This window comes from Lissotriton vulgaris, chromosome 7 (genome assembly GCF_964263255.1).
Source record: "Lissotriton vulgaris chromosome 7, aLisVul1.2, whole genome shotgun sequence".
In the NCBI taxonomy this organism is placed as follows: Eukaryota; Metazoa; Chordata; class Amphibia; order Caudata; family Salamandridae; genus Lissotriton; species Lissotriton vulgaris.
The window spans coordinates 560,843,055-560,867,205 of record NC_141695.1 but is presented as its reverse complement, the minus strand read 5'-3'; positions in this window follow the sequence as shown (position 1 = coordinate 560,867,205).

Sequence of the window (24,151 nt, the reverse complement as noted above, 5' to 3'; positions counted from 1 at the left end):
AGTCTAATTTGCATATAGCCAAGTTCTGAGCTGGGATGGTGCAGTGAGCTAAAAAACGGTGATGGATCAAGCCCTGATCTTTGGACTGGGTAAGAGTGGTCTGCTTAATTCAGACACTCTGTTCATCACCACCCCCTTTTCTGAATCATTTTTGTCCACCATAAGCGTGGAAGGGTATACTCAGATGTGAGTCCCTTGCTCATTGCACCATCAGGATTCAAGCAAGCCGGGCCGAAGACGGGTGAAATGCCAGAAACCGGTCCCCGGAAGCTTGTTTCCTTCCCAGTACAAGAATTGGCTTGGTAGTTTGGTCTGCCCTGTTCCCATGATGCACTGGGCCAGGGTCAGTCTAATTTGCATATAGCCAAGTTCTTAGCTGGGATGGTGCAGTGAGCTAAAAAACGGTGATGGATCAAGCCCTGATCCTTGGACTGGGTAAGAGTGGTCTGCTTAATTCAGACACTCTGTTCATCACCACCCCCTTTTCTGAATCATTTTTGTCCACCATAAGCGTGGAAGGGTATACTCAGATGTGAGTCCCTTGCTCATTGCACCATCAGGATTCAAGCAAGCCGGGCCGAAGACGGCTGAAATGCCAGAAACCGGTCCCCGGAAGCTTGTTTCCTTCCCAGTATAAGAATTGGCTTGGTAGTTTGGTCTGCCCTGTTCCCATGATGCACTGGGCCAGGGTCAGTCTAATTTGCATATAGCCAAGTTCTGAGCTGGGATGGTGCAGTGAGCTAAAAAACGGTGATGGATCAAGCCCTGATCTTTGGACTGGGTAAGAGTGGTCTGCTTAATTCAGACACTCTGTTCATCACCACCCCCTTTTCTGAATCATTTTTGTCCACCATAAGCTTGGAAGGGTATACTCAGATGTGAGTCCCTTGCTCATTGCACCATCAGGATTCAAGCAAGCCGGGCCGAAGACGGCTGAAATGCCAGAAACCGGTCCCCGGAAGCTTGTTTCCTTCCCAGTATAAGAATTGGATTGGTAGTTTGGTCTGCCCTGTTCCCATGATGCACTGGGCCAGGGTCAGTCTAATTTGCATATAGCCAAGTTCTGAGCTGGGATGGTGCAGTGAGCTAAAAAACGGTGATGGATCAAGCCCTGATCTTTGGACTGGGTAAGAGTGGTCTGCTTAATTCAGACACTCTGTTCATCACCACCCCCTTTTCTGAATCATTTTTGTCCACCATAAGCGTGGAAGGGTATACTCAGATGTGAGTCCCTTGCTCATTGCACCATCAGGATTCAAGCAAGCCGGGCCGAAGACGGCTGAAATGCCAGAAACCGGTCCCCGGAAGCTTGTTTCGTTCCACGTATAAGAATTGGCTTGGTAGTTTGGTCTGCCCTGTTCCCATGATGCACTGGGCCAGGGTCAGTCTAATTTGCATATAGCCAAGTTCTGAGCTGGAATGGTGCAGTGAGCTAAAAAACGGTGATGGATAAAGCCCTGATCTTTGGACTGGGTAAGAGTGGTCTGCTTAATTCAGACACTCTGTTCATCACCACCCCCTTTTCTGAATCGTCACAAGTGTTTCTAGCATTGAACCTGCATGTGAGACCATTGAGGTGGTTGAGACGTTGATTGCCATGAAGGATTTGGAGTTTGGTACACCAGTGAATACTCCAATTGATGCTGTTTCTTTGGGCTTCAAGCCTAACCTTAACTGTCCGAACTCATTTAAGCTCAAATCCACCTTTAGCCCCACGTTGCCTGCCTGCAGTACTGACAAGTTTGTATCCCTGGTCATCAATGACTTTAAGAACTTGGCCAAAAAGAAGTGTTGGTCGAATGACAATTTGAGTAAACCAGAAAGATTAGCTGTGAAGTCATTGGAGAATGACTCCTCAATTGTAATTCGCCAATCGGACAAGGGGGGGGGAATGTGGTTTTAATGGATGCAGAAGATTACATCATGAAGGGTATGCTACAACTGAATGTTATGGAATGTTACGAAGTTTCTTCCTTACAGGCCATTGAAAAATGCAACAATACTTATTTTGAGATGTTGAATGGGTGGCGCCAAAGTGGCATCATAGAATGGAATGAGTACGCATTTCTTCTGAACCGCAACCCTAAGGTGGCAGTGTTATATCTCATTCCCAAGCTGCACAAAAATTCTACCAAACCCCCGGGCAGGCCTATTGTATCTTCAATAGGTTCTCTTCTGGGAAACACATCGAAAAAAAATCGATCTTTTTCTTCGCCCTTTTGTTGAAAGAATACCTTCCTATCTTAAAGATAGCAGAGACTTTATTAACAAGTTGACAGATTTTGTATGGCAGGATAAGTATATACTTATTACACTGGATGTGTGTAGTTTATGCACATCAATCAGACACAAGGACGGTATCAAGGCTTGTCGCAAATTTCTTAGTACTCGATCGATCTCGTATCTTAGTCATACCGAGAAACTTTTTTGTCTTTAATGATGTTTACTACAGAAAGCGACAGGGGACAGCGATGGGCACTTGTTTTGCTCCCAGCTTTGCTAATTTATTCATGGCAAGCTGGGAGCAACAAGTAGAGAGAACTCATCCAATGTACTGCAGCCACGTGAGGATTTGGCTGTGGTATATAGATGACTTGTTCATCATTTGGGAGGGCCCACAGACAGAAGCTAAGCGATTCATTGCTGATCTTAATAGAAACGATCTTAATCTTGTCCTGGAAGGTCAGATGAATACTCAGACGATGGTGTTCCTTGACTTAGCCATCAAAGTATCTGGCAATAAATTGACTACCAAACTATACCGCAAAGACACTGCGGGCAACACACTGTTGCACGCCGAGAGTGGACACCCCAAAGCTTTGATCCGGAGCATTCCATTTGGTGAGTTCCTCCGGGCTCGGAGGAACTGTAGCACGGATCAAGATTTCTTCAATGAAAGCGAATGCATGAAACAACGCTTCATTGAAAGGGGATATCAATCCACAGTTATAGAGGTAGCATTCAGTAAAGCAAGTAAGATCAGCCATTCCACGCTGTTGGTTCCTGAGAAAAAAACAGAATCATCAGACAAAGACATTGTGAGATTTATTTCCACCTTTCATTCCAGATCCTGGCAGGTCCAGAGTAGCCTCAAACGTCATTGGAACGTACTCAAGACTGAGCCCACTCTGGTGGACGCCTTGGGGGACAGTCCAAACATGACTTACAGGAAGGCACATTCACTTAGAGACAAACTCAGTAAAAATGAGGTGAGCACCATTGCAGTCAGAAGTAAGGAGATTCAAGGCTTCTATACTTGCATGAAGTGCAAAGCGTGCAAGTATAGCAACAATGTTAAAAAAGTCTTTTTTCCTGTAGAGGCTGTAGAAAAAACCATCAGCAAATATCTGACTTGTTTATCTGAGTATTGTATCTATATTTTGGTGTGCCCATGCTCTAAAAATAACGTAGGAAGGACAATGTTCCCTGCCAAAAAACGTGTTTTGGAGCATATGAGAGCGATTGATAACAAAGATCAGACATCGCCAGTTGCTCGTCACTTCGAAGAGCTTCACAGGAGCAATCGTAATTTGCTCAAGTTGTTCGTAATTGACAAACTCCCAGCTATGAATAGAGGGGGGGACAAGATTCGTAAGTTGAGACAGCTGGAGAATAGATACATCCTTGAGTTAGCTACCCTAATACCCAGAGGCCTTAATTCTGAAGAAGAAATGAAATGGCATTTGGGTGAATGAATTGAATCCTGTGGTTATGTATCTATCTATATATGTATCTGAAATTTGTATTTGAGTAATTGAGTGTCACTCTGTCGAGTCAACCGTTTACATCTAGTCATGTTTTAACAGTGTACACTGTCATTTGTATGAATTAAGCCATGCCTGACGTTCACTCAGTGCTTCATAGGAAGATTTTAAAACTTTCAATTATATGTTATTCACACACAATTTATTTTAAATCACTGTTTTATTTAGAATTCAGGACCCGTACGGGCCGTATGTAGTGTATACCAGAACACTTTGCACCACATATTTGATTGGCTCCCTTTTTATCTTAATTTTAGGAATCGGGAGAGTAGCTGTTCACTGGACAAGAGTTCCCACTGGGGCTATGACAATTAATTGATACTTTTCGTAGACTCTATATTTGGAATTCTCACTTGGGAGAACAAGATATGTCCCTTCAATTTGTTCATCATGTGACAAGAAAGACATGCAGTAATGTTACCTAAATGAACGTTGCCCACTGGGGTTTATTTACTTTACTTTAAACAAGATCGATGTGCTTTGTATGTTATAAACAATGAATTTATGCAATGACTTGTTAAAGGGTTACAAGTCACAACGTTATGAAAACTTGATTACTACATGTCATGTCGTATTTATTAATTACACATTTGATATGGAGTTATGTGGACGGCTCCAAAATATTGCAATCATTAATGCTTGACAGATATATTAAGTTATTCACACCTGTAACATTGAGAGAGCCGATCTGGTGTTACAGTGGGTACAGATACACCACTCTAAAATGGCCGCGATATTGCGGGCGTGAGTCCTTTGTTTATTTTCACTATTTTTCTCACGTGTAACTTTATTTATTGTTTGAGTATTTTCACAAAAAATACCCGTGACCAAGGCGAGTGCCTCGCCGAAACGCGTTGGGGTTTGTTCCTTTGCCCGTATTTCACATGCAGCAATTGAAAGAATAAACATCTTTGGAATGCGCAAAAGGTGATTGGAGTGGTCTGATATCTACCGGAGGAGAGTGCATCTTCATAGCGGTGGCTACGCGCTGTGAACCTGAATATATATATATATATATATGATTCAAAGTCCTGCTCCGTTCTTTACACGAGGAAAAGCATTCCTATAATTAACGAAAACCACAGGTACAGACCACTCCACAGCGCTAAGTTTTGCAATTCAAAGGGGGTTTATTCCCTCGTAGTTGCCAGCATGACGCGTTTCGGCTACAACACGGTAGCCTTGATCACATGCCAGACAGAACCAATAACAATGAATAAATAGGGTGCACAATTAACACAGAGGGGGCGTATACAATCATAGACACTAAAAACATATATAGTTTACACAACATCCTGTTAAAAAACAGACCCCATGTTAACCAACGTAAAATACGTAGATTAGTAAGTAAATATTGAATATGCATATTGTATACAACCTATTGCATTAAAATAATTTTAGAGGTTGAAAGTTTATGAAATCATAAAACCATTTATATACAGCATAATTTTCAAGCTTATGTTAATATCCTAATTATGGATCAAGGGTCTACAGGATAAAAATGAATAACTGGATGTTTTAGATACATACAAATAGTGTCTACTGCCCTTCGCTGTTACTAAAGTGCTAGTGCTAAAATTCATAATCGATTTGTGCAAACACGCGTGCAAAGTGCAAAGTGCAAAGTGCAAAGTCAGCCATGACTAAGAGACAGATCCCTGCCTCAAATATACCTCATTGGTCATAGGCTGATAATACAAAAAGCGGGGGGGGGGGAGGACAGAAGCGCTCAAAAGACATGTTACGCCTATTAAGAGGTTTACATGTAATAATGCCAAAAGTACATACGTCAACTACCTATACCCCATTTCATACAGTAGAAATTAATGGACTCAAGAAATGATGTCAAAAATCAGAAACGCTCTGAGGGAAACCAAGACTTATGGCATAGTGCCCTTTTCATCCCCACATTTGGTTTCTGACACAATACATATTGTTCAATACTGCCCAGAACAACAAGTTCATTAAACGAATGATTCATCCACTTTCTGAGAAATGGTGACTAAATTCCAAATTAACTTCAAAACGAGGTGGATTATAGTAAAACAGCTACACATTACAACGCAGTGCACATGATCATTCTATGCAGCGAGAGTTCTATTTCATCCTTCTCACAAGAACTCCCTCATATAAAAGAAAAAGGATACACAGGGCTAAAGGATGTTAGGGGGGTTAGAACCTTCAAATAGAATCGAAGACTGCCACTCTTCATCTATACGCCCCCATCTCTCAACAAAATTTACAGAAAGCAATGAAGGTCCTCCCCTGTGTTTAACCCATTGGGAATTCTAGTATCTAAAAGCAGGATGTACTTGCTTTCCAGCTGCCTGAGTAATTTCTCTCTATTTCCACCCCTGATGTTTTTAGGAATTCCGTCAATGATGAAATATCTTAAATCATTCACATTTTTCTGATGGACTAAACCAAAATGGCGTGCGACCGGATAGTTCTCATCAGAATTGACGATGGCCCTGAGCTGTTGGAGGATGCGGTTAAAGGCCTGTAGTTTAGTACTTCCAACATACTTGAGCCCACAAGTACATTGGAGCACATAAACTACGAAGTCAGTCAGGCATGTAAAATGCCCCTTGATTGAAATGGGTGACGGATCAAATGCAGAACAATACTCCTTGGTGGTAGCACCAAATTTGCATGCTCTGCATGAGATGCATTTATAAAACCCTGATTTGTCAGATAACCAATTTTTCTTTATGTTTACCTTTGGGCTAGATCTAACTAAGGCATCCCTCATAGAGGGAGCCATTCTAAAGGTTAAAATTGGTTCCTCTGGTAATAAGGATGCCACACTGATATCTGTTTTCAACAAAGGCCAATGTTTTTTTAATATCCCCCTCACTTTCCTTTCCTCACTGTTGAAAGTCGTAATCATACTGATTCTGTCAGGGATTTCTGTTTTTGGCTCTTGTCTAATACTGATGGCTCTGGTGGAATTAAGATATTCATCCCGGTTCACTTTGTTAGCTCTATTTAAAGCCTCTTTAAGGACAGTTGTTTGATAGCCTCTAGCAACAAATCTAAGGAACGCCTCGTTCTGACATTTCTCCAAATCAACCTTGGAACTACATATTCTACGTATGCGTAGAAATTCCCCATACAGAATACTTTTCACAAGATGTCCTGGATGTGCACTATCGGCGTGCAAGATGGAATTGCCCGCCGTAGGCTTCCTGTGGAGTCTGGTATGTAATTTCTCATCTTGGACATAGATCTCAACATCCAAGAATTGAATCATACTTTTGCTGATTTGTGATGTAAACATAAGATTTAGTTGGTTATCATTGATGACTCTAACAAATTCAGCTGCTGATTCTTCCGAACCCCTCCAAATCATGCAAATATCATCAATGAAACGCCAAAAATGGGCAATATTGTTAGGAAACATACTGGCAAGTGACCCCATGAGGACATGCTCCTCCCACCTCCCTACATGTAAACATGCATAGGTGGGGGAGAAACATGCCCCCGTGGCCACTCCTCTCAATTGCTGATAAATTTCTCTATCAAACAAAAAATAATTGTTGTTAAGGCATAAATCCAACATCCTTAGAAGCATGTTACTATGCTGACTGAAAGCAATATCTCGTTTTCCCAAGAAATATTTAACAGCGTTCAGTCCATCCTGATGTGCAATACTAGTATATAGAGAATCTATATCTAGAGCTATCAAAACTGACTCATTATCCCACACAATGTCATTAATCTTGGACAAAAAATGTCCTGTATCCTTAATGAACGAGGGTAATGCCTCCACATATTCATGAAGGAAATGATCAACATATCGTGAGATAGATTCTAACAAGCTGCCCTGGGCCGATATGATAGGCCGGCCAGGGACTGGAATAGTCTGCTTGTGAATCTTCGGTATCAAATAGAAGAAAGGGGTCACCGGAAAATCATTTTTCAGGAAAGCATGTTCTTGCTTGCTTAATAAACCTTCACGCCTCCATTGATTGAGATCCTTGTGAACCTTATCCTTGAGGCGCAGGATATCAATGAAGCTGCCTTTTTTATAACAAGTTTGGTTACTCAAATGTTTTTCAGCTTCAGCCATGTACTGAGTGCGAGGCCAGATAACAGTGTTGCCTCCTTTATCCGCTTTATTTATGATAAGATTAGTGTCACTTCTCAATTTCTTCATAAGTTTGTTGTATTGTTTCTCTACGTATTTAATACGTTTACTTTTTCTAGACACGGTGTGCTGTAGTTTCTTCAAATCCTCCACAACTATATCCCCAAAAGCATCTATATTGTCTTTAGGCATTATTGGGTAAAATGTGGAGGGAGGTTTAAATTTAGTGGCACAATTAGATTTGTCATAATGCCTGCATTACTTAGATTTTGTTGGGTAGCCCCTGCAACAAAATCCTCTTCCAGGGCCAGTTCCTGTGCAACTTTCAAAGCACTGGTGTCAGAAATGGAGAACACTCTAGAAGGATGAGACTTTTCCACAATGTCAGAAGCTTTCAATTGGGCATTTGATAGCTTGAAATGCTTTTTTAATTTAAGCTTCCGTATAAATTTAAATACGTCAACACGGGTTTGCACATAATTGAACGAGTTTTTAGGGCAATATGACAGACCCAAAGATAATAGTTGTAGTTCGGCTTTATCCAACACTGTATCGGATAAATTGATCACTGTGTTAACCTCTGAATTGTCCGACGTTTGCCCCACAATGTTGGTAGTTGAGCCTGCATCCTCATTGTCAATTGGTGTGGAATTAATGTACAAACCAGAGGTAGACGGTAGTTCAACATCTGAGGTTACCATTTCTTTCCTCTGCCTCTCTTTGATGCTCCTCTGCCTCCTGCATTTCCTCCTTGCGCTGCGTTTTTTGTTGGCTGCTGTTCGTTTAGTCTCCGCTGCTGCCGGGTTTGAGGTCACAATGTTTTGAATCTGTCCTCGACCATAAAACCCAATTTCTCTGAAGGAGTGTATTTAGTGGGCACTGGACACTGGTTGGAACTACCTGCTGCTGTATCCTCTGAGTCACTTCCACTAGTAACAGTGCTCAATTTAGGTCTGGACAAATCCACGGTTTGATTATTTTTAGAAGTTTGTACATTGGCCTTGGGTGCCATGGCTTGCCGCTTTGCGTTATCAAACTTGCGCGCAAACGTAAAAATTCTACCTGTTTCGTAGTCATTTTTGTCGCGCGCGAATTTGTATTGTTTCCTCGTGCTGATAGTTTCATGATGTTTTGTAAGTCTGATATCAATCTCATCCCTTGACTTTTTTATGAACTCTTGATCTTTCTCAGTTTCTAGTTCTTTATTCAGCTTTTCGATATCCTGTAAGATTTCATTGCGATCAATTTCAGCATATTTGATCAGTAAACTGACCATGTTCATTGATGCATCCAAATTCCCCGTTGCCCATTCTTTCAGCATAAGAGGATTAGGGTTCTCAAACGATGGAGCAATGAGAATCCTTAACCCTCTGGGAACACGGCCCACTTCCTGGTACTTTTCTAATGACCGTTTTTCCCACCATTTGGTTGTCTCCGTTCAGAGCAGTTTCTCTAATTTTTTCATTTTGGTTTTTAAATCTGTGGTCTCATTTCCAGGTTGTACTGAGTCTTTCCTACTTACAGGTGTCGGTAGGTTTACGAACATATATATATATATATAAATATATATATATATTTCAACAAAGTTTGCTGGTCTCCCAGCCTCACTGCGACTGCGGGCTCAAGTGAGGAGGCGATCCTCAAATACTGTTTGCGCCAATTTTTTCAAAGAAGGATGCTTGAGCCCAAATCAATAGTGCGCTGTAAGTTTATTCAAACAAAATCGTCAAAACCGCCCTATATATATATGGCGGACGGAGTGGTGCACACGGTGAAAGAAATTAAGCAAACTCTACCTCTTTGGGTCCAAGAGAAGCCCAACACTTGAATGTGGGTCTGATGGCGCCAAGCGGTGTCATGCAAAGAGGGCATTATCCATGAAGGACATTGATGAAATGGAACACACACGAGGCAAAGACAGCAAGCCTCTGCCCACTGAGGTATTTTATACAATTTTAAATCTCAACTATGAAAACGGACTCGCATAGCACTACAATACCCAGAAGGCTATGTTAGTAGCCACGCCCACTGGGGCTCAGATACAATTAAAGAGTGCAAGGATGCCGTGCATCAGTTGATGAATGCCACTGAGGAAGAGATTAACATCTCGAAATGCGTTTGGCACGAGGATGGAACGAAGAGGCTGATGTTCGAGCCTGTGCTGTGTGCGATGCCTTTCAGTAAAGAATAGGATCTAAATCCTGCCGGCTGGCTTCTCTTTGTTTTTTGGCTAAACTTGATGGATTTTCAGCGGCAAAGCCAAGCCGCGAGAGAAGCCCAACACTTGAATGTGGGTCTGATGGCGCCAAGCGGTGTCATGCAAAGAGGGCAGTATCCATGAAGGACATTGATGAAATGGAACACACACGAGGCAAAGACAACAAGCCTCTGCCCACTGAGGTATTTTATACAATTTTAAATCTCAACTATGAAAACGGAATCACATAGCACTACAATACCCAGAAGGCTATGTTAGTAGCCACGCCCACTGGGGCTCAGATACAATTAAAGAGTGCAAGGATGCCGTGCATCAGTTGATGAATGCCACTGAGGAAGAGATTAACATCTCGAAACGCGTTTGGCACGAGGATGGAACGATGAGGCTGATGTTCGAGCCTGTGTTGTGTGCGATGCCTTTCAGTAAAGAAATGGATCTAAATCCTGCCGGCTGGGTTCTCTTTGTTTTTTGGCTAAACTTGATGGATTTTCAGCGGCAAAGCCAAGCCGCGAGAGAAGCCCAACACTTGAATGTGGGTCTGATGGCGCCAAGCGGTGTCATGCAAAGAGGGCAGTATCCATGAAGGACATTGATGAAATGGAACACACAAGAGGCAAAGACAGCAAGCCTCTGCCCACTGAGGTATTTTATACAATTTTAAATCTCAACTATGAAAACGGACTCACATAGCACTACAATACCCAGAAGGCTATGTTAGTAGCCACGCCCACTGGGGCTCAGATACAATTAAAGAGTGCAAGGATGCCGTGCATCAGTTGATGAATGCCACTGAGGAAGAGATTAACATCTCGAAACGCGTTTGGCACGAGGATGGAACGAAGAGGCTGATGTTCGAGCCTGTGCTGTGTGCGATGCCTTTCAGTAAAGAAATGGATCTAAATCCTGCCGGCTGGCTTTTCTTTGTTTTTTGGCTAAACTTGATGGATTTTCAGCGGCAAAGCCAAGCCGCGAGAGAAGCCCAACACTTGAATGTGGGTCTGATCTGATGGCGCCAAGCGGTGTCATGCAAAGAGGGCAGTATCCATGAAGGACATTGATGAAATGGAACACACACGAGGCAAAGACAGCCAGCCTCTGGAAAACGGACTCACATAGCACTACAATACCCAGAAGGCTATGTTAGTAGCCACGCCCACTGGGGCTCAGATACAATTAAAGAGTGCAAGGATGCCGTGCATCAGTTGATGAATGCCACTGAGGAAGAGATTAACATCTCGAAACGTGTTTGGCACGAGGATGGAATGAAGAGGCTGATGTTCGAGCCTGTGCTGTGTGCAACGCCTTTCAGTAAAGAAATGGATCTAAATCCTGCCGGCTGGCTTCTCTTTGTTTTTTGGCTAAACTTGATGGATTTTCAGTGGCAAAGCCAAGCCGCGAGAGAAGCCCAACACTTGAATGTGGGTCTGATGGCGCCAAGCGCTGTCATGCAAAGAGGGCAGTATCCATGAAGGACATTGATGAAATGGAACACACATGAGGCAAAGACAGCAAGCCTCTGCCCACTGAGGTATTTTATACAATTTTAAATCTCAACTATGAAAACGGACTCACATAGCACTACAATACCCAGAAGGCTATGTTAGTAGCCACGCCCACTGGGGCTCAGATACAATTAAAGAGTGCAAGGATGCCGTGCATCAGTTGATAAGTGCCACTGAATAACAGATTAACATCTCGAAACGCGTTTGGCACGAGGATGGAACGAAGAGGCTAATGTTCGAGCCTGTGCTGTGTGCGATGCCTTTCAGTAAAGAAATGGATCTAAATCCTGCCGGCTGGCTTCTCTTTGTTTTTTGGCTAAACTTGATGGATTTTCAGCGGCAAAGCCAAGCCGCGAGAGAAGCCCAACACTTGAATGTGGGTCTGAAGGCGCCAAGCGGTGTCATGCAAAGAGGGCAGTATCCATGAAGGACATTGATGAAATGGAACACACACGAGGCAAAGACAGCAAGCCTCTGCCCACTGAGGTATTTTATACAATTTTAAATCTCAACTATGAAAACGGACTCACATAGCACTACAATACCCAGAAGGCTATGTTAGTAGCCACGCCCACTTGGGCTCAGATACAATTAAAGAGTGCAAGGATGCCGTGCATCAGTTGAAGAATGCCACTGAGGAAGAGATTAACATCTCGAAACGCGTTTGGCACGAGGATGGAACGAAGAGGCTGATGTTCGAGCCTGTGCTGTGTGCGATGCCTTTCAGTAAAGAAATGGATCTAAATCCTGCCGGCTGGCTTCTCTTTGTTGTTTGGCTAAACTTGATGGATTTTCAGCGGCAAAGCCAAGCCGCGAGAGAAGCCCAACACTTGAATGTAGGTCTGATGGCGCCAAGCGGTGTCATGCAAAGAGGGCAGTATCCATGAAGGACATTGATGAAATGGAACACAAACGAGGCAAAGACAGCAAGCCTCTGCCCACTGAGGTATTTTATACAATTTTAAATCTCAACTATGAAAACGGACTCACATAGCACTACAATACCCAGAAGGCTATGTTAGTAGCCACGCCCACTGGGGCTCAGATACAATTAAAGAGTGCAAGGATGCTGTGCATCAGTTGATGAATGCCACTGAGGAAGAGATTAACATCTCGAAACGCGTTTGGCACGAGGATGGAACGAAGAGGCTGATGTTCGAGCCTGTGCTGTGTGCGATGCCTTTCAGTAAAGAAATGGATCTAAATCCTGCCGGCTGGCTTCTCTTTGTTTTTTGGCTAAACTTGATGGATTTTCAGCGGCAAAGCCAAGCCGCGAGAGAAGCCCAACACTTGAATGTGGGTCTGATGGCGCCAAGCGGTGTCATGCAAAGAGGGCAGTATCCATGAAGGACATTGATGAAATGGAACACACACGAGGCAAAGACAGCAAGCCTCTGCCCACTGAGGTATTTTATACAATTTTAAATCTCAACTATGAAAACGGACTCACATAGCACTACAATACCCAGAAGGCTATGTTAGTAGCCACGCCCACTGGGGCTCAGATACAATTAAAGAGTGCAAGGATGCTGTGCATCAGTTGATGAATGCCACTGAGGAAGAGATTAACATCTCGAAACGCGTTTGGCACGAGGATGGAACGAAGAGGCTGATGTTCGAGTCTGTGCTGTGTGCGATGCCTTTCAGTAAAGAAATGGATCTAAATCCTGCCGGCTGGCTTCTCTTTGTTTTTTGGCTAAACTTGATGGATTTTCAGCGGCAAAGCCAAGCCGCGAGAGAAGCCCAACACTTGAATGTGGGTCTGATGGCGCCAAGCGGTGTCATGCAAAGAGGGCAGTATCCATGAAGGACATTGATGAAATGGAACACACACGAGGCAAAGACAGCAAGCATCTGCCCACTGAGGTATTTTATACAATTTTAAATCTCAACTATGAAAACAGACTCACATAGCACTACAATACCCAGAAGGCTATGTTAGTAGCCACGCCCACTGGGGCTCAGATACAATTAAAGAGTGCAAGGATGCCGTGCATCAGTTGATGAATGCCACTGAGGAAGAGATTAACATCTCGAAACGCGTTTGGCACGAGGATGGAACGAAGAGGCTGATGTTCGAGCCTGTGCTGTGTGCGATGCCTTTCAGTAAAGAAATGGATCTAAATCCTGCCGGCTGGCTTCTCTTTGTTTTTTGGCTAAACTTGATGGATTTTCAGCGGCAAAGCCAAGCCGCGAGAGAAGCCCAACACTTGAATGTGGGTCTGATGGCGCCAAGTGGTGTCATGCAAAGAGGGCAGTATCCATGAAGGACATTGATGAAATGGAACACACACGAGGCAAAGACAGCAAGCCTCTGCCCACTGAGGTATTTTATACAATTTTAAATCTCAACTATGAAAACGGACTCACATAGCACTACAATACCCAGAAGGCTATGTTAGTAGCCACGCCCACTGGGGCTCAGATACAATTAAAGAGTGCAAGGATGCCGTGCATCAGTTGATGAGTGCCACTGAATAACAGATTAACATCTCGAAACGCGTTTGGCACGAGGATGGAACGAAGAGGCTGATGTTCGAGCCTGTGCTGTGTGCGATGCCTTTCAGTAAAGAAATGGATCTAAATCCTGCCGGCTGGCTTCTCTTTGTTTTTTGGCTAAACTTGATGGATTTTCAGCGGCAAAGCCAAGCCGCGAGAGAAGCCCAACACTTGAATGTGGGTCTGAAGGCGCCAAGCGGTGTCATGCAAAGAGGGCAGTATCCATGAAGGACATTGATGAAATGGAACACACACGAGGCAAAGACAGCAAGCCTCTGCCCACTGAGGTATTTTATACAATTTTAAATCTCAACTATGAAAACGGACTCACATAGCACTACAATACCCAGAAGGCTATGTTAGTAGCCACGCCCACTTGGGCTCAGATACAATTAAAGAGTGCAAGGATGCCGTGCATCAGTTGAAGAATGCCACTGAGGAAGAGATTAACATCTCGAAACGCGTTTGGCACGAGGATGGAACGAAGAGGCTGATGTTCGAGCCTGTGCTGTGTGCGATGCCTTTCAGTAAAGAAATGGATCTAAATCCTGCCGGCTGGCTTCTCTTTGTTGTTTGGCTAAACTTGATGGATTTTCAGCGGCAAAGCCAAGCCGCGAGAGAAGCCCAACACTTGAATGTAGGTCTGATGGTGCCAAGCGGTGTCATGCAAAGAGGGCAGTATCCATGAAGGACATTGATGAAATGGAACACAAACGAGGCAAAGACAGCAAGCCTCTGCCCACTGAGGTATTTTATACAATTTTAAATCTCAACTATGAAAACGGACTCACATAGCACTACAATACCCAGAAGGCTATGTTAGTAGCCACGCCCACTGGGGCTCAGATACAATTAAAGAGTGCAAGGATGCTGTGCATCAGTTGATGAATGCCACTGAGGAAGAGATTAACATCTCGAAACGCGTTTGGCACGAGGATGGAACGAAGAGGCTGATGTTCGAGCCTGTGCTGTGTGCGATGCCTTTCAGTAAAGAAATGGATCTAAATCCTGCCGGCTGGCTTCTCTTTGTTTTTTGGCTAAACTTGATGGATTTTCAGCGGCAAAGCCAAGCCGCGAGAGAAGCCCAACACTTGAATGTGGGTCTGATGGCGCCAAGCGGTGTCATGCAAAGAGGGCAGTATCCATGAAGGACATTGATGAAATGGAACACACACGAGGCAAAGACAGCAAGCCTCTGCCCACTGAGGTATTTTATACAATTTTAAATCTCAACTATGAAAACGGACTCACATAGCACTACAATACCCAGAAGGCTATGTTAGTAGCCACGCCCACTGGGGCTCAGATACAATTAAAGAGTGCAAGGATGCTGTGCATCAGTTGATGAATGCCACTGAGGAAGAGATTAACATCTCGAAACGCGTTTGGCACGAGGATGGAACGAAGAGGCTGATGTTCGAGTCTGTGCTGTGTGCGATGCCTTTCAGTAAAGAAATGGATCTAAATCCTGCCGGCTGGCTTCTCTTTGTTTTTTGGCTAAACTTGATGGATTTTCAGCGGCAAAGCCAAGCCGCGAGAGAAGCCCAACACTTGAATGTGGGTCTGATGGCGCCAAGCGGTGTCATGCAAAGAGGGCAGTATCCATGAAGGACATTGATGAAATGGAACACACACGAGGCAAAGACAGCAAGCCTCTGCCCACTGAGGTATTTTATACAATTTTAAATCTCAACTATGAAAACAGACTCACATAGCACTACAATACCCAGAAGGCTATGTTAGTAGCCACGCCCACTGGGGCTCAGAGACAATTAAAGAGTGCAAGGATGCCGTGCATCAGTTGATGAATGCCACTGAGGAAGAGATTAACATCTCGAAACGCGTTTGGCACGAGGATGGAACGAAGAGGCTGATGTTCGAGCCTGTGCTGTGTGCGATGCCTTTCAGTAAAGAAATGGATCTAAATCCTGCCGGCTGGCTTCTCTTTTTTTTTTGGCTAAACTTGATGGATTTTCAGCGGCAAAGACAAGCCGCGAGAGAAGCCCAACACTTGAATGTGGGTCTGATGGCGCCAAGCGGTGTCATGCAAAGAGGGCAGTATCCATGAAGGACATTGATGAAATGGAACACACACGAGGCAAAGACAACAAGCCTCTGCCCACTGAGGTATTTTATACAATTTTAAATCTCAACTATGAAAACGGAATCACATAGCACTACAATACCCAGAAGGCTATGTTAGTAGCCACGCCCACTGGGGCTCAGATACAATTAAAGAGTGCAAGGATGCCGTGCATCAGTTGATGAATGCCACTGAGGAAGAGATTAACATCTCGAAACGCGTTTGGCACGAGGATGGAACGATGAGGCTGATGTTCGAGCCTGTGTTGTGTGCGATGCCTTTCAGTAAAGAAATGGATCTAAATCCTGCCGGCTGGGTTCTCTTTGTTTTTTGGCTAAACTTGATGGATTTTCAGCGGCAAAGCCAAGCCGCGAGAGAAGCCCAACACTTGAATGTGGGTCTGATGGCGCCAAGCGGTGTCATGCAAAGAGGGCAGTATCCATGAAGGACATTGATGAAATGGAACACACAAGAGGCAAAGACAGCAAGCCTCTGCCCACTGAGGTATTTTATACAATTTTAAATCTCAACTATGAAAACGGACTCACATAGCACTACAATACCCAGAAGGCTATGTTAGTAGCCACGCCCACTGGGGCTCAGATACAATTAAAGAGTGCAAGGATGCCGTGCATCAGTTGATGAATGCCACTGAGGAAGAGATTAACATCTCGAAACGCGTTTGGCACGAGGATGGAACGAAGAGGCTGATGTTCGAGCCTGTGCTGTGTGCGATGCCTTTCAGTAAAGAAATGGATCTAAATCCTGCCGGCTGGCTTTTCTTTGTTTTTTGGCTAAACTTGATGGATTTTCAGCGGCAAAGCCAAGCCGCGAGAGAAGCCCAACACTTGAATGTGGGTCTGATCTGATGGCGCCAAGCGGTGTCATGCAAAGAGGGCAGTATCCATGAAGGACATTGATGAAATGGAACACACACGAGGCAAAGACAGCCAGCCTCTGGAAAACGGACTCACATAGCACTACAATACCCAGAAGGCTATGTTAGTAGCCACGCCCACTGGGGCTCAGATACAATTAAAGAGTGCAAGGATGCCGTGCATCAGTTGATGAATGCCACTGAGGAAGAGATTAACATCTCGAAACGTGTTTGGCACGAGGATGGAATGAAGAGGCTGATGTTCGAGCCTGTGCTGTGTGCAACGCCTTTCAGTAAAGAAATGGATCTAAATCCTGCCGGCTGGCTTCTCTTTGTTTTTTGGCTAAACTTGATGGATTTTCAGTGGCAAAGCCAAGCCGCGAGAGAAGCCCAACACTTGAATGTGGGTCTGATGGCGCCAAGCGCTGTCATGCAAAGAGGGCAGTATCCATGAAGGACATTGATGAAATGGAACACACATGAGGCAAAGACAGCAAGCCTCTGCCCACTGAGGTATTTTATACAATTTTAAATCTCAACTATGAAAACGGACTCACATAGCACTACAATACCCAGAAGGCTATGTTAGTAGCCACGCCCACTGGGGCTCAGATACAATTAAAGAGTGCAAGGATGCCGTGCATCAGTTGATAAGTGCCACTGAATAACAGATTAACATCTCGAAACGCGTTTGGCACGAGGATGGAACGAAGAGGCTAATGTTCGAGCCTGTGCTGTGTGCGATGCCTTTCAGTAAAGAAATGGATCTAAATCCTGCCGGCTGGCTTCTCTTTGTTTTTTGGCTAAACTTGATGGATTTTCAGCGGCAAAGCCAAGCCGCGAGAGAAGCCCAACACTTGAATGTGGGTCTGAAGGCGCCAAGCGGTGTCATGCAAAGAGGGCAGTATCCATGAAGGACATTGATGAAATGGAACACACACGAGGCAAAGACAGCAAGCCTCTGCCCACTGAGGTATTTTATACAATTTTAAATCTCAACTATGAAAACGGACTCACATAGCACTACAATACCCAGAAGGCTATGTTAGTAGCCACGCCCACTTGGGCTCAGATACAATTAAAGAGTGCAAGGATGCCGTGCATCAGTTGAAGAATGCCACTGAGGAAGAGATTAACATCTCGAAACGCGTATGGCACGAGGATGGAACGAAGAGGCTGATGTTCGAGCCTGTGCTGTGTGCGATGCCTTTCAGTAAAGAAATGGATCTAAATCCTGCCGGCTGGCTTCTCTTTGTTGTTTGGCTAAACTTGATGGATTTTCAGCGGCAAAGCCAAGCCGCGAGAGAAGCCCAACACTTGAATGTAGGTCTGATGGCGCCAAGCGGTGTCATGCAAAGAGGGCAGTATCCATGAAGGACATTGATGAAATGGAACACAAACGAGGCAAAGACAGCAAGCCTCTGCCCACTGAGGTATTTTATACAATTTTAAATCTCAACTATGAAAACGGACTCACATAGCACTACAATACCCAGAAGGCTATGTTAGTAGCCACGCCCACTGGGGCTCAGATACAATTAAAGAGTGCAAGGATGCCGTGCATCAGTTGATGAATGCCACTGAGGAAGAGATTAACATCTCGAAACGCGTTTGGCACGAGGATGGAACGATGAGGCTGATGTTCGAGCCTGTGTTGTGTGCGATGCCTTTCAGTAAAGAAATGGATCTAAATCCTGCCGGCTGGGTTCTCTTTGTTTTTTGGCTAAACTTGATGGATTTTCAGCGGCAAAGCCAAGCCGCGAGAGAAGCCCAACACTTGAATGTGGGTCTGATGGCGCCAAGCGGTGTCATGCAAAGAGGGCAGTATCCATGAAGGACATTGATGAAATGGAACACACAAGAGGCAAAGACAGCAAGCCTCTGCCCACTGAGGTATTTTATACAATTTTAAATCTCAACTATGAAAACGGACTCACATAGCACTACAATACCCAGAAGGCTATGTTAGTAGCCACGCCCACTGGGGCTCAGATACAATTAAAGAGTGCAAGGATGCCGTGCATCAGTTGATGAATGCCACTGAGGAAGAGATTAACATCTCGAAACGCGTTTGGCACGAGGATGGAACGAAGAGGCTGATGTTCGAGCCTGTGCTGTGTGCGATGCCTTTCAGTAAAGAAATGGATCTAAATCCTGCCGGCTGGCTTTTCTTTGTTTTTTGGCTAAACTTGATGGATTTTCAGCGGCAAAGCCAAGCCGCGAGAGAAGCCCAACACTTGAATGTGGGTCTGATCTGATGGCGCCAAGCGGTGTCATGCAAAGAGGGCAGTATCCATGAAGGACATTGATGAAATGGAACACACACGAGGCAAAGACAGCCAGCCTCTGGAAAACGGACTCACATAGCACTACAATACCCAGAAGGCTATGTTAGTAGCCACGCCCACTGGGGCTCAGATACAATTAAAGAGTGCAAGGATGCCGTGCATCAGTTGATGAATGCCACTGAGGAAGAGATTAACATCTCGAAACGTGTTTGGCACGAGGATGGAATGAAGAGGCTGATGTTCGAGCCTGTGCTGTGTGCAACGCCTTTCAGTAAAGAAATGGATCTAAATCCTGCCGGCTGGCTTCTCTTTGTTTTTTGGCTAAACTTGATGGATTTTCAGTGGCAAAGCCAAGCCGCGAGAGAAGCCCAACACTTGAATGTGGGTCTGATGGCGCCAAGCGCTGTCATGCAAAGAGGGCAGTATCCATGAAGGACATTGATGAAATGGAACACACATGAGGCAAAGACAGCAAGCCTCTGCCCACTGAGGTATTTTATACAATTTTAAATCTCAACTATGAAAACGGACTCACATAGCACTACAATACCCAGAAGGCTATGTTAGTAGCCACGCCCACTGGGGCTCAGATACAATTAAAGAGTGCAAGGATGCCGTGCATCAGTTGATAAGTGCCACTGAATAACAGATTAACATCTCGAAACGCGTTTGGCACGAGGATGGAACGAAGAGGCTAATGTTCGAGCCTGTGCTGTGTGCGATGCCTTTCAGTAAAGAAATGGATCTAAATCCTGCCGGCTGGCTTCTCTTTGTTTTTTGGCTAAACTTGATGGATTTTCAGCGGCAAAGCCAAGCCGCGAGAGAAGCCCAACACTTGAATGTGGGTCTGAAGGCGCCAAGCGGTGTCATGCAAAGAGGGCAGTATCCATGAAGGACATTGATGAAATGGAACACACACGAGGCAAAGACAGCAAGCCTCTGCCCACTGAGGTATTTTATACAATTTTAAATCTCAACTATGAAAACGGACTCACATAGCACTACAATACCCAGAAGGCTATGTTAGTAGCCACGCCCACTTGGGCTCAGATACAATTAAAGAGTGCAAGGATGCCGTGCATCAGTTGAAGAATGCCACTGAGGAAGAGATTAACATCTCGAAACGCGTTTGGCACGAGGATGGAACGAAGAGGCTGATGTTCGAGCCTGTGCTGTGTGCGATGCCTTTCAGTAAAGAAATGGATCTAAATCCTGCCGGCTGGCTTCTCTTTGTTGTTTGGCTAAACTTGATGGATTTTCAGCGGCAAAGCCAAGCCGCGAGAGAAGCCCAACACTTGAATGTAGGTCTGATGGCGCCAAGCGGTGTCATGCAAAGAGGGCAGTATCCATGAAGGACATTGATGAAATGGAACACAAACGAGGCAAAGACAGCAAGCCTCTGCCCACTGAGGTATTTTATACAATTTTAAATCTCAACTATGAAAACGGACTCACATAGCACTACAATACCCAGAAGGCTATGTTAGTAGCCACGCCCACTGGGGCTCAGATACAATTAAAGAGTGCAAGGATGCTGTGCATCAGTTGATGAATGCCACTGAGGAAGAGATTAACATCTCGAAACGCGTTTGGCACGAGGATGGAACGAAGAGGCTGATGTTCGAGCCTGTGCTGTGTGCGATGCCTTTCAGTAAAGAAATGGATCTAAATCCTGCCGGCTGGCTTCTCTTTGTTTTTTGGCTAAACTTGATGGATTTTCAGCGGCAAAGCCAAGCCGCGAGAGAAGCCCAACACTTGAATGTGGGTCTGATGGCGCCAAGCGGTGTCATGCAAAGAGGGCAGTATCCATGAAGGACATTGATGAAATGGAACACACACGAGGCAAAGACAGCAAGCCTCTGCCCACTGAGGTATTTTATACAATTTTAAATCTCAACTATGAAAACGGACTCACATAGCACTACAATACCCAGAAGGCTATGTTAGTAGCCACGCCCACTGGGGCTCAGATACAATTAAAGAGTGCAAGGATGCTGTGCATCAGTTGATGAATGCCACTGAGGAAGAGATTAACATCTCGAAACGCGTTTGGCACGAGGATGGAACGAAGAGGCTGATGTTCGAGTCTGTGCTGTGTGCGATGCCTTTCAGTAAAGAAATGGATCTAAATCCTGCCGGCTGGCTTCTCTTTGTTTTTTGGCTAAACTTGATGGATTTTCAGCGGCAAAGCCAAGCCGCGAGAGAAGCCCAACACTTGAATGTGGGTCTGATGGCGCCAAGCGGTGTCATGCAAAGAGGGCAGTATCCATGAAGGACATTGATGAAATGGAACACACACGAGGCAAAGACAGCAAGCATCTGCCCACTGAGGTATTTTATACAATTTTAAATCTCAACTATGAAAACAGACTCACATAGCACTACAATACCCAGAAGGCTATGTTAGTAGCCACGCCCACTGGGGCTCAGATACAATTAAAGAGTGCAAGGATGCCGTGCATCAGTTGATGAATGCCACTGAGGAAGAGATTAACATCTCGAAACGCGTTTGGCACGAGGATGGAACGAAGAGGCTGATGTTCGAGCCTGTGCTGTGTGCGATGCCTTTCAGTAAAGAAATGGATCTAAATCCTGCCGGCTGGCTTCTCTTTGTTTTTTGGCTAAACTTGATGGATTTTCAGCGGCAAAGCCAAGCCGCGAGAGAAGCCCAACACTTGAATGTGGGTCTGATGGCGCCAAGTGGTGTCATGCAAAGAGGGCAGTATCCATGAAGGACATTGATGAAATGGAACACACACGAGGCAAAGACAGCAAGCCTCTGCCCACTGAGGTATTTTATACAATTTTAAATCTCAACTATGAAAACGGACTCACATAGCACTACAATACCCAGAAGGCTATGTTAGTAGCCACGCCCACTGGGGCTCAGATACAATTAAAGAGTGCAAGGATGCCGTGCATCAGTTGATGAGTGCCACTGAATAACAGATTAACATCTCGAAACGCGTTTGGCACGAGGATGGAACGAAGAGGCTGATGTTCGAGCCTGTGCTGTGTGCGATGCCTTTCAGTAAAGAAATGGATCTAAATCCTGCCGGCTGGCTTCTCTTTGTTTTTTGGCTAAACTTGATGGATTTTCAGCGGCAAAGCCAAGCCGCGAGAGAAGCCCAACACTTGAATGTGGGTCTGAAGGCGCCAAGCGGTGTCATGCAAAGAGGGCAGTATCCATGAAGGACATTGATGAAATGGAACACACACGAGGCAAAGACAGCAAGCCTCTGCCCACTGAGGTATTTTATACAATTTTAAATCTCAACTATGAAAACGGACTCACATAGCACTACAATACCCAGAAGGCTATGTTAGTAGCCACGCCCACTTGGGCTCAGATACAATTAAAGAGTGCAAGGATGCCGTGCATCAGTTGAAGAATGCCACTGAGGAAGAGATTAACATCTCGAAACGCGTTTGGCACGAGGATGGAACGAAGAGGCTGATGTTCGAGCCTGTGCTGTGTGCGATGCCTTTCAGTAAAGAAATGGATCTAAATCCTGCCGGCTGGCTTCTCTTTGTTGTTTGGCTAAACTTGATGGATTTTCAGCGGCAAAGCCAAGCCGCGAGAGAAGCCCAACACTTGAATGTAGGTCTGATGGTGCCAAGCGGTGTCATGCAAAGAGGGCAGTATCCATGAAGGACATTGATGAAATGGAACACAAACGAGGCAAAGACAGCAAGCCTCTGCCCACTGAGGTATTTTATACAATTTTAAATCTCAACTATGAAAACGGACTCACATAGCACTACAATACCCAGAAGGCTATGTTAGTAGCCACGCCCACTGGGGCTCAGATACAATTAAAGAGTGCAAGGATGCTGTGCATCAGTTGATGAATGCCACTGAGGAAGAGATTAACATCTCGAAACGCGTTTGGCACGAGGATGGAACGAAGAGGCTGATGTTCGAGCCTGTGCTGTGTGCGATGCCTTTCAGTAAAGAAATGGATCTAAATCCTGCCGGCTGGCTTCTCTTTGTTTTTTGGCTAAACTTGATGGATTTTCAGCGGCAAAGCCAAGCCGCGAGAGAAGCCCAACACTTGAATGTGGGTCTGATGGCGCCAAGCGGTGTCATGCAAAGAGGGCAGTATCCATGAAGGACATTGATGAAATGGAACACACACGAGGCAAAGACAGCAAGCCTCTGCCCACTGAGGTATTTTATACAATTTTAAATCTCAACTATGAAAACGGACTCACATAGCACTACAATACCCAGAAGGCTATGTTAGTAGCCACGCCCACTGGGGCTCAGATACAATTAAAGAGTGCAAGGATGCTGTGCATCAGTTGATGAATGCCACTGAGGAAGAGATTAACATCTCGAAACGCGTTTGGCACGAGGATGGAACGAAGAGGCTGATGTTCGAGTCTGTGCTGTGTGCGATGCCTTTCAGTAAAGAAATGGATCTAAATCCTGCCGGCTGGCTTCTCTTTGTTTTTTGGCTAAACTTGATGGATTTTCAGCGGCAAAGCCAAGCCGCGAGAGAAGCCCAACACTTGAATGTGGGTCTGATGGCGCCAAGCGGTGTCATGCAAAGAGGGCAGTATCCATGAAGGACATTGATGAAATGGAACACACACGAGGCAAAGACAGCAAGCCTCTGCCCACTGAGGTATTTTATACAATTTTAAATCTCAACTATGAAAACAGACTCACATAGCACTACAATACCCAGAAGGCTATGTTAGTAGCCACGCCCACTGGGGCTCAGAGACAATTAAAGAGTGCAAGGATGCCGTGCATCAGTTGATGAATGCCACTGAGGAAGAGATTAACATCTCGAAACGCGTTTGGCACGAGGATGGAACGAA